This window comes from Calonectris borealis, chromosome 1 (genome assembly GCF_964195595.1).
Source record: "Calonectris borealis chromosome 1, bCalBor7.hap1.2, whole genome shotgun sequence".
Taxonomy (NCBI): Eukaryota; Metazoa; Chordata; class Aves; order Procellariiformes; family Procellariidae; genus Calonectris; species Calonectris borealis.
In genome coordinates this window covers 193634510-193644659 of record NC_134312.1, presented here as the reverse complement: position 1 = coordinate 193644659, position 10150 = coordinate 193634510, and positions in this window count along the sequence as shown.

The following is a 10150-nucleotide window of genomic DNA, read 5'->3' as shown; positions in this document are numbered from 1 at the left end:
CCCTACAAGAAACAGAGGACAACCTGGAGGAGAGACAAGGCGTCCACAAATCAGGGAGAGTTCCTCTCTTCAAACAGTGATGAGGATGGTGTTTGTACATGAAGTAGTACGCAGATGGGTAAGGGTGGCATATGTCATTTGGGCTGGTGGAGAGGACCCTAAACATTGGTTTAAACAGATAATAGGTTGGGCTCAGGTGACTAAATGACACTGAATTACGTTATGTGGATATATGCAAGGCTTACAAGGAACTAAAGAACAGTTTTACGACAGAAAGTGACACTCTCTTTTCAAGCAGTGCTGCAAGTCAGTAGAAGGACTTTTTAAATTTTTTTTTTTAACCATGCAGGTGGTCAGACACTGACCACAGTTTGCCCAGTGAGGCCGTGCAACCTCCGTCCCTGAGATGTTCAGAACCCAACTGGACAAGACCCAGAGTAACTTGTTGTAGCTTCCGAGCTGGCTATGCTTTGAGCGGATGGTTGGACTAGATGAGTTTCAGTGATCCCTTCAAGCCTAAATTTTTCTGTGATTCTATGAAATAAATGCTGGTCTCATCCTTAAACAGAGAAAACCCCCAAACCCAAAATAATCCAAACAGTCGCCTTAAGTGGATTCCTAGAGAAGAGTAGGAACAACACACAATTCTTCATCTCAGAGCTCTTCTACTTCAGTTTGGTTCCTTCTTAAATACGTGGCTTAATCAAAATGTAGAAATAGGTTAAATAAGCCAGCTGAAAGAGTGCTGAACACAGGTCAGTCTTGAGAAGATGTAAGTCATGAGGTGATGATAGATTATTTTTTTATTTCTGTAAGAGCAGAAGCTGCAAGTCGTTTATATAGATCAGCTGAGAGGATGCCTCCTAAAGAGAAACATTTTTATCGGTCAGCATTTTCTGGCAACAGGCCTAAATAAACCCCTTTACCGACATTGTTTTGTGGCAGCAGGCCTTGCTAGGTGTGGAAGTTGGTGAAGGGCACAGCAGCGTCACAAGTGAGGGAGGGATGAGCTGAACAGATGTACGCCGAGGCCGCCCGGCTGCATCCTCTGAGCTATCCGGAACACACGGGCACGTCCGCCGTGACAATGTTTCTTTCCATGCAGATGCTGCTATGCTGTATCAGGCCGCCTCACAGGGCAGCTTCTATCCTCTGTGAATTTATATAAGCCCTAGTATGGTTGCTTTGAGTCAGAATTTGCATCGGTAGAGGGCTGAACCTCTGTCGCTATGCATTCCCTCCTATAGCTGTAGAAATAAACTGCTTCTACCTGACCTGAATCTGCAAAAATTAAACTGCGTGTTTATTCTTCAAGTCTTCATCCTCATTTGCAAATGATAACTCTGTTTGTGGTGAGCTATATCTTTAGTGATTTCAATCTAAACAACCACTGTGGGCTTGCTTAATTTTTGTCTGCACTTTCACAAAAATAATTTTCCCCAAATATCTCTTTTCTTATGCTTTAATAACATACAATTAAGTTCTACATAAGCTAGGCAATATTTGTGGATATATATGTATTTAGGTATATAAGCATATATATATATCCAATTTATTTAAACATCATTCAAACAGTAAAATCATTGAGGGATCTCAAACTGATCTGTAAAAGTTAGCAAACATGGAGGGGGGGTGAGGCTGTGAATAAAAAATACATGCGAATTCTCCAAAACCACTTACTAGTATGCAAATAAATTTCATTGACTTACACCAAATGCCAGTACGACTGTAACCTGGTTAAACATCTGATGGGTAGACAGAGTGCTTTTAGTCAGCAGCCCCCAAAACACTGATGGAAGCACAATAAATCACTGTTGTGTAGGTACAACTGAATATATAATTATTCTACAGCTTGTAACAATAGTAAAAACTTCTGTGGTAGATGAGTAGATGATCTTATCTGTGATGATTATCTTTTTTCTGCCTTCAATCCCCCTAATCATTTGCAGATAAATTGTCCTCAAGCCATGTGAGGAAATGGCAGTAACAGCTGTCTGACAAAGGTAATATTGCAGCTTTCTAAAATTATGCCAGCTACTGACCTCAGAGTGAACCAGCACTTTGCTAAGGTGCAAGAACACGACTTCAGCGTGTATGGGCAATGTTGATAGCCTTGAACTACAAGCAGGGGTAATGCACTTAACAACCTAGACAGCAGATGAGCGTGAAACATCTGGAAAGGGTAGGTGGCTCCTGAGAAGATCTCGTCTGGGATGCCCACTCCCAAAGGCTGATGGAATAACCTGGCTGTTAACAGTACGGCCCTGGGAAGGAGGAGGCTCTAACAATTCAGATATAGATATGGGTTCAGATATCAGCTGTGCGTTGCATTTGGCCACTTGCCAGACTGCAGCCATCTTGAACAAGGTTTTTCCCTGCCCTTCGCTGTGAGCAGTCATTTGCATGTGTGTAATCGTTAACGCTATGTCCCTAATCTGCCGTATTCTTATGTTGAATAGGGGTACCCACAGACTAAGCACAGAAAACCTAGACCCTTTTATGGCAGCCCAGCTTTAACATTTCCTGCCTTCAGAGGTGCTACAAGCATGGTCCTCAAGTCAAGCCTAAGGGAAATTTTTCTGGAAAGTGTTCAAAGTGCTCTTGGAGAGTCTGCTACAGTAGAGTCTGCTGCGATGGAGATAGCTATGTGAGAACTAGGGAGACAGATGATGGACCAGCTTAAGTTGACTGGTTCAGTTTGTTAATTCAGCAGTACATAAAATAAGTTGACAAAAATGATCAGAAGAGAATACTACCAGGAAAATACCTGGCTCTATAAAGACTAGTGGTAAAAAAGCTGTTCTCTTGGGTCGTTTATAGCTAAATGTGTTCCTACTGGGGCAGATCACAGTAAAGCTGGGCACCACAAAATTCAAGTTTTTCACACGTTGATTACAATATTGAGGTGCTGCTTGTTCAGTTCAGAGGAAAAATAAATTAAAATGCTGATGGAGTATTCTATCATCCCCATTTGTGGCACTTGGAATAGTGGCCACTTTATTAGATAGCAGCTATGTGTTTTCCAGAATGATTTGACATACTGTCAGACTGCAGAAAGCAGCTGAGGTGGTGAAATATATTTCTTTTTCTTTTAGCACCAAAGTTGCAATGTATGCTGCTGTCAAAAAAGAGAGGCCATACAGGGGCAAGGACTTTACACTTTACAAGCCTGGGAGTGAAATTTTATATAATGAATAAATAATCCCGAATTATGCAATTTATCATGGTTTTGGTTTTTTTTGGGGGGGGTACACAGAAGATTAAAAATGCAAAATTAAAAATGCAAAATTAGAAAGCAGTGCATCTCACACCGTATCCATAATTAAAGATTTTTTTTAATGCTCCTGACATTTGGGAGAAACACTTTACCATAAATTAATTTGTCTGGGAACGTGAAAGATAACTTCTTGTTTGTCTCTGGCTTTTTGTGCCTCACACCACCATCAAGCACTAATGTGTCAAACTGAAAATTATGTATAGCCCTAGTGATATCAAGTGTTGGTTTTTTTATTGTTTTTCAGTGGCCAAGAGTGGCTCAGCATTTGTGATAAATTGAGTTAGTAATTTGATTGCATGTAGTCTCTTCATCTTTTAATAAGAAGCTGTAACTCTCATTCAACTCTGTGTGTGTGTGTGCGCTATTCAAAAAATAGTATTGACAGAATTAGGGCCTTGTGATATATACTATATGTAAGAACAACTGTCATCAAGATTTTGCTACAGATGACATGGGAGGACATCTGTTTTCCTAATGATTTAGGTGAAACAGTATGGGGCCCTGCCTGTGGCAGTTCTGTCTTGTCTTCTTTTAGTCTCAGCTCTTTGTGATTTGAAATTCAGGCTAATCTCCTGTTGCTTGAACTAGGATGGGTCTGAGGGCTGTTATTCTGTAAGTAACAACATGTTTTCTTGCATCGTCCTTTGTGAATCTGGTATTGGTCAGGTTTTAGACTAGACAATTCTGTGAACTGGTCCTGTGCAGGGGTATACGTCATATTGTGTGTCTTGTTCGGTAAGGATATATGAAATACTAGCTAAGAGACATCTACTTTTCTGTCCTTTTATGTTTAAGCTATGTCTGTCTTTGGATAGGTTTCGCTTTCTAGTTGGAGTCCCACAAGACACTGTGTGTGTGCTAGCTTATGTAGATTTTTCTTCCTTGGGTGGGAAGTGGATAGCTTTCCCAATTGCTTTGTACTTAGAAATGACACCATGTGTTTAACTAGGTGGCATACCTGTCATAAAATTGCATCAGTTTTCCCTGCCTAGGGAGGAAAGTTAAAGGAGTCACATTTGTTTTGAAATACAAGCTCCTCAAATTGATGAGCAGGAGCTCAACCAGAATGATTCTAGTTACCCACTGAGTAATCCCAAACAACAGTCTGGTGCTGCACAGCTATGTACGTAATGAAATGTGGAAACAGCCTGTGGAAATCAGCTGTTCTAGTTCCCAAGTCTAGGTGCTGAGACCATCCATGGCCCTCTCAGTATCAGGGCAAGTTCTGTGCATGTGCCTTCAGTCTCTCGGTCTTTTGGTGACCCGAAGAGGTGTTGAGTAGGATGCTTGGTGGATCAACATCTTGAGCATACAATAATATCCATCTGAAGGTGCCTCCATATGGCCAATGACAGAACTCAACCAGGACAGTTTGAATACTGAGTGTTCAGCAGACAGTCTGTATAAACAGTTTCCAAACAATTCATGGATCAAATATAATAATGAACATAATTGTTAGACAAAGTGTTTTGTAGAAATCCTGATCTTTGGTAGGTGAATCTTAAACTGGCAAGAGGATCTAGACTTCAATTTACTAATGTGTGTTTTTAACTTTATTAGTTACCCCATTCAATTAAAGACATGTATAAACCTTTGAAAAAGAAGATCTTGCATTTGTAAGATAAGTCATTCGCAAGGAATAGCTTGTTCACCATCAGAGGCAATAATCTGAATCTTCAGCTTGTTGTTCTTAATTTTTCAGTTTGCTGTCAAAATAGTATTTTATAATATTATTTTAATAATAAATGGTGCCTTCATCTTTTTGAATTAACAGAAATGCAATTGGAACTTTTGTATCTTAGTTCTGCTCTATTCCAAAGAAAAAGTTTGTGTCTAGCGGAACTGGACTAAAGATATACTGTTACTGTATAGCTAGATGGCAGTATTTACATTGCTTTGAAAAAAACAGGGTTATTTGAAAGGTTTTCAGAAAAAACTCACTGCTCTGTAACAGTTAAATGACATGGTCCTATTTTGAAATGTGCTGCGTAAGAATGTCTGAATACCTAATACGTCTGAAAATCTGACCACTTCGTTTAGCTGTCTAAATCGGAGACGCATAATTTGGCCCTACAGGTAATAAGTATGAAATGTAGTATTTTCGTGTTGATCATTTTATCTGATTATGTGTCTACATCTTTCAAAACAGGCCAATATAATATTTTAAGTTATTATTTTAATTTGAGAATTTTATAAATAAGATACTGCAATAAAATAAAATAAAATAAAAACACTCTTTTTACATACATACTCCATTTGATTAAATTCTGAGGAAATATTATTGGAAAAACTGAATCTTTGGCATTGACTCAGCAGGCCTTGAATCATACTTAAAATTATCTTTTACTGTTTTTCTTCAGTACAAAAACGTCCCAAACCTCATTTGTTTGATTACAAAAGCAAGTGAATGGAACACAGTAAAATGCACAAGCTGTTGAACATATCTATAATAATAGACTAGTCTGTAAACACAATGAACAGGGCAACAGATTCCATCTTCAAATCCCAAGAAGTTACTGTAACACCATTAGAGGGAAGAATATGTTTATGCTGGTATCATGAAGTGCTACGACAAGCTTGCTTTGATTATATAGGAGTTTTCTTCCTTTCAGATACATAACAAAATACCTATTCAACAAAGTCTTTCTGAATGTCCAACAAGCTCCTTCTATCTATCGCACCGAGTCTTACCTATCTTCGTCAGGCATAACCCCACCACTGCTTTTCTTGCCCCATAAGGAGACAAGGACACCTTTCAGAAAGTTACAGCATTTTTTTTCCTACTCCCTGAAGATGTTTATTTGTCTAGTCCAGGCTACCGCGCACAGTGGCACAAGCCTTCCTGTCCCTAATGTGTCAGCCCACGTGAAGGGGAGCCTGGGAAGACCCGGGATCGGGGAGCTTGGGCCCCACTGGCTCACACAGCCCAAGGCTTACACAGAGCTTCTACTATGAGCAAAGCTGTGGGCTGGCTCCACCTTGTCCTCTCAGCTTTCTGGGGGATGACCAATATCCTGAGGCTCATTTGCTAAGAAGTCTGCTTTGCAATTACATGCAACCTTGGATGCCTGATGCTTTATGAGAAAGAGAGTTTGCTTGCACTCAGCTGAAGATCAGAGCGAGTTGCAAGGAGCTGAGTGGCAAAAAAGCACAGAGGAGTGAGACTAGGAAGATATGGGTATGGGTATAGGTAAGGAGGAGACAAGCAGGTTTGGGCAATGATTTCTGTGCAGCACAGGCAATATTTTGTAAATCAAAGAGACAATAATCTGGGCTAAATAGCATTACTTTATGGTATATTTGCTGTTGGATGCAAGATACTGTGTAAATGGCCAGTGACTGTGGATTGTTTAGGTCATTTGAAGGAGCATCTTGGAAGGTGTTAGAAGAGCTGAGTACTCTAGAGGTTTCTTCTACACTTTATTGTGTGCTGACTCTTCTGCATGAAGAGTTGTGAATTCTTTACTTGCTCTCATTCATGTAGGCAGTTGTTCACATATTTATTTCAGTTGACTGGAGGTTAGTAAATGTGATGCCCATGTACAAGAAGGGCCGGAAGGAGCATCAGAGGAACTACAGGCCGGTCAGTCTGACCTCGGGGCTGGGGAAGGTTATGGAGCAGATCATCTTAAGTGCCATCACGTGGCATGTACAGGACATCCAGGTGATCAGGCCCAGTCATGGGTTTATGAAAGGCAGGTCCTGCTTGACCAACCTGATCTCCTTCTATGACCAGGTGACCCGCCTCGTGGATGAAGGAAAGGCTGTGGATGTGGTCTACCTGGACTTCAGTAAAGCCTTTGACACTGTCTCCCACAGCATTCTCCTGGAGAAATCAGCTGCTCATGGCTTGGACGGGCCTACTCTTCGCTGGGTAAAACACTGGCTGGATGGCCGGGCCCAAAGAGTGGCGGTGAACGGAGTTAAATCCAGTTGGCAGCCGGTCAGAAGTGGTGTTCCCCAGGGGCTCAGTTTTGGGGCCAGTTCTGTTTAATCTCTTTATCAATGATCTGGACAAGGAGATCGAGTGCTCCCTCAGTAAGTTTGCAGACGACACCAAGCTGGGCGGGAGTGTTGATCTGCTGGAGGGTAGGAAGGCTCTGCAGAGGGACCTGGACAGGCTGGATCGATGGGCCGAGGCCAACTGTATGAGGTTCAACAAGGCCAAGTGCCGGGTCCTGCACTTGGGTCACAACAACCCCAGGCAACGCTACAGGCTTGGGGAAGAGTGGCTGGAAAGCTGCCCAGAGGAAAAGGACCTGGGGGTGCTGGTTGACAGCCGGCTGACAGCCGGCTGAACATGAGCCGGCAGTGTGCCCAGGTGGCCAAGGCGGCCAACGGCATCCTGGCCTGTATCAGAAATAGTGTGGCCAGCAGGAGTAGGGAGGTGATCGTGCCCCTGTACTCGGCACTGGTGAGGCCGCACCTCGAATACTGTGTTCAGTTTTGGGCCCCTCACTACAAGAAGGACATGGAGGTGCTGGAGCGTGTCCAGAGGAGGGCGACGAAGCTGGTGAAGGGCCTGGAGCACAAGTCTTGTGAGGAGCGGCTGAGGGAGCTGGGGTTGTTTAGTCTGGAGAAGAGGAGGCTGAGGGGAGACCTCATCGCGCTCTACAACTACCTGAAAGGAGGTTGTAGCGAGGTGGGTGTTGGTCTCTTCTCCCAAGTAACAAGCGATAAGACGAGAGGAAATGGTCTTAAGTTGCACCAGGGGAGGTTTAGATTGGATATTAGGAAAAATTCCTTCACTGAAAGGGTTGTCAAGCATTGGAACAGGCTGCCCAGGGAAGTGGTAGAGTCAAAATCCCTGGAGGTATTTAAAAGACGTGTAGATGTGATGCTTAGGGACATGGTTTAGTGGTGGACTTGGCAGTGTTAGGTTTGTGGTTAGACTCGATGATCTTAAAGGTCTTTTCTGTCCTAAATCATTCTATGATTCTCTGATTCTGTTTTACTGATTTCACTGCTAACTGCTCAAAAATTGTCTCTAAATGTATGCAAAGTTAAATATTCATTTGCTAGTGAGATGGTATTCCCTAGAATCCCCCTGTCCATGACATTCCTGTGCTGAGAGTTGCGTAGACATAGAGAACAACGGGGAAGCTCCTGCGCTGGAAGAACTTGCCTTCTCAGTAGGAGACTAAAGACAGCAGGGGATACAGACAAGAAGTCCAAGAAAGCCATGGGACTGTTCAGACCCACATTCAACCTTAAACTAAAGTAAATTAAAGAGTGAATTAGAGTGCTCTGATGTCTTCTGAAAATCAGCTCTACTACACACTTTTAAATGGTCCATGGGGACAGGATGGATGTGGACTACGTGTGAGATATAGGCTGGTTCCCTGGCAGGGGGAGAGAAGAGGGAGAGCTGACAGGAGTGGCTTTCCTCAGGTGTTAGCCAGCACTTCAACTGTGACACTGGTCGTAAGAGCCTTTAGGATTGTGCTGACCTGATCTGGAGGCCAGAGGAGATCCTGGCATTGCCAGGATGCATATTGTCTTTTCTGGAAAGCTGTTGCTGTGGCCTCAGCATTAAAACAGGGCTGAGTTTAGCCCTGCTATCACAGTTCAATTATTCATAAATTTCAGCTCACTGTCCTTGGAAGTACCGTTGAGAGAACCTCTGCTGCTGCTCTCTGTACTTTCTTATCTCTAGTTCATAGACTAAACTGCAGAAAGCACAGCAGGTTAACTATGTAGTGTGCAGAGGTGTCAGCCTGAAATCAAGTAATACTGCAGTGAAAATCACGTTTTGCTCAGGGTCTGTCTATACTGCAGACTATAGGATAGTACAGAGGTGCTTAAACCTATTTTCAGTATTTCTGCATAATGCTGAAGGTTATACTATGGACATATCTACTTGAAATCATAATGTAGGATCTAAGCGTGGTTTTATTAGCAAAAATGCGCCATTATATTTCTATTCAGTAATTCTGATCTTACAGCCCTGTTCTGACTGCCTTGCTTGCTAACCCATAGATTAACAACTTTCTGAATTTTCTTTATTTCTGTAAACCCAATGCCTGTGCTTTTTAGTTTATAGGAATGTTTTTTATATTTATCAGTTCAATGGAGGAAAGCTGCCATCGGAACCTGAAATGAAGCTCCAAAGTTTTTGTAGATGTATAACATCAACCAAAGGTCAATAGTTCATTAAATCTCATCATCAGAAGCTATAAATTTGGATGAAAAAGTCACCTGAAAGTTCACGGCTCTCTTATCAATACTTAGATAGGGAGCTCAGTGCAAAGCCTTGGCCTTGAATATACAGGTAAACATGCTAGGTAAAACATTACTTATCAATATGATTGAATTTATTTTTAAATTTGCCAAAACATAGAGAAAAATGGGACCGCGATGATACAGACACCTAAGTACATCCTTAATGTTACGGAGTGACGTGCTGTAAATGGACCTACACATGTGGGATTTTGTCCAAGTGTCTAGAGAATTTGTGACCCGTTCACCATTCTGTGCTTATGCTAATTCTTCTTTCCTAGGTTAGAAGGCTGCATCCTGTACTCAGAGATACCTCATGGTTATTCCAGCTTGGCAGTCATGACACTTAAGTACCTGAAGCGTATATAAAAGTTGAACTTTAAACAAAAGCTTCTTTGTTATTATCTTTGTGTACTTCTCTGGGTAAATTACCCAGTACAAGTGTTGGCACGTTGTTCCAACATTGTGTAAATAAATTACAGTAAAATTACTGTTTTCTTCATTCAATCTTCTTGGGTGAAGAAGAAATATGTATTAAATTTAGTGAACATGAAACTGTCCTGAAATGAAATAGATATTTTTTAATTTTCTAGAATCTATATTAAACTTCAAAATTATTGTAATTGAAATATTTAATATCTTTCCTTTTTATAC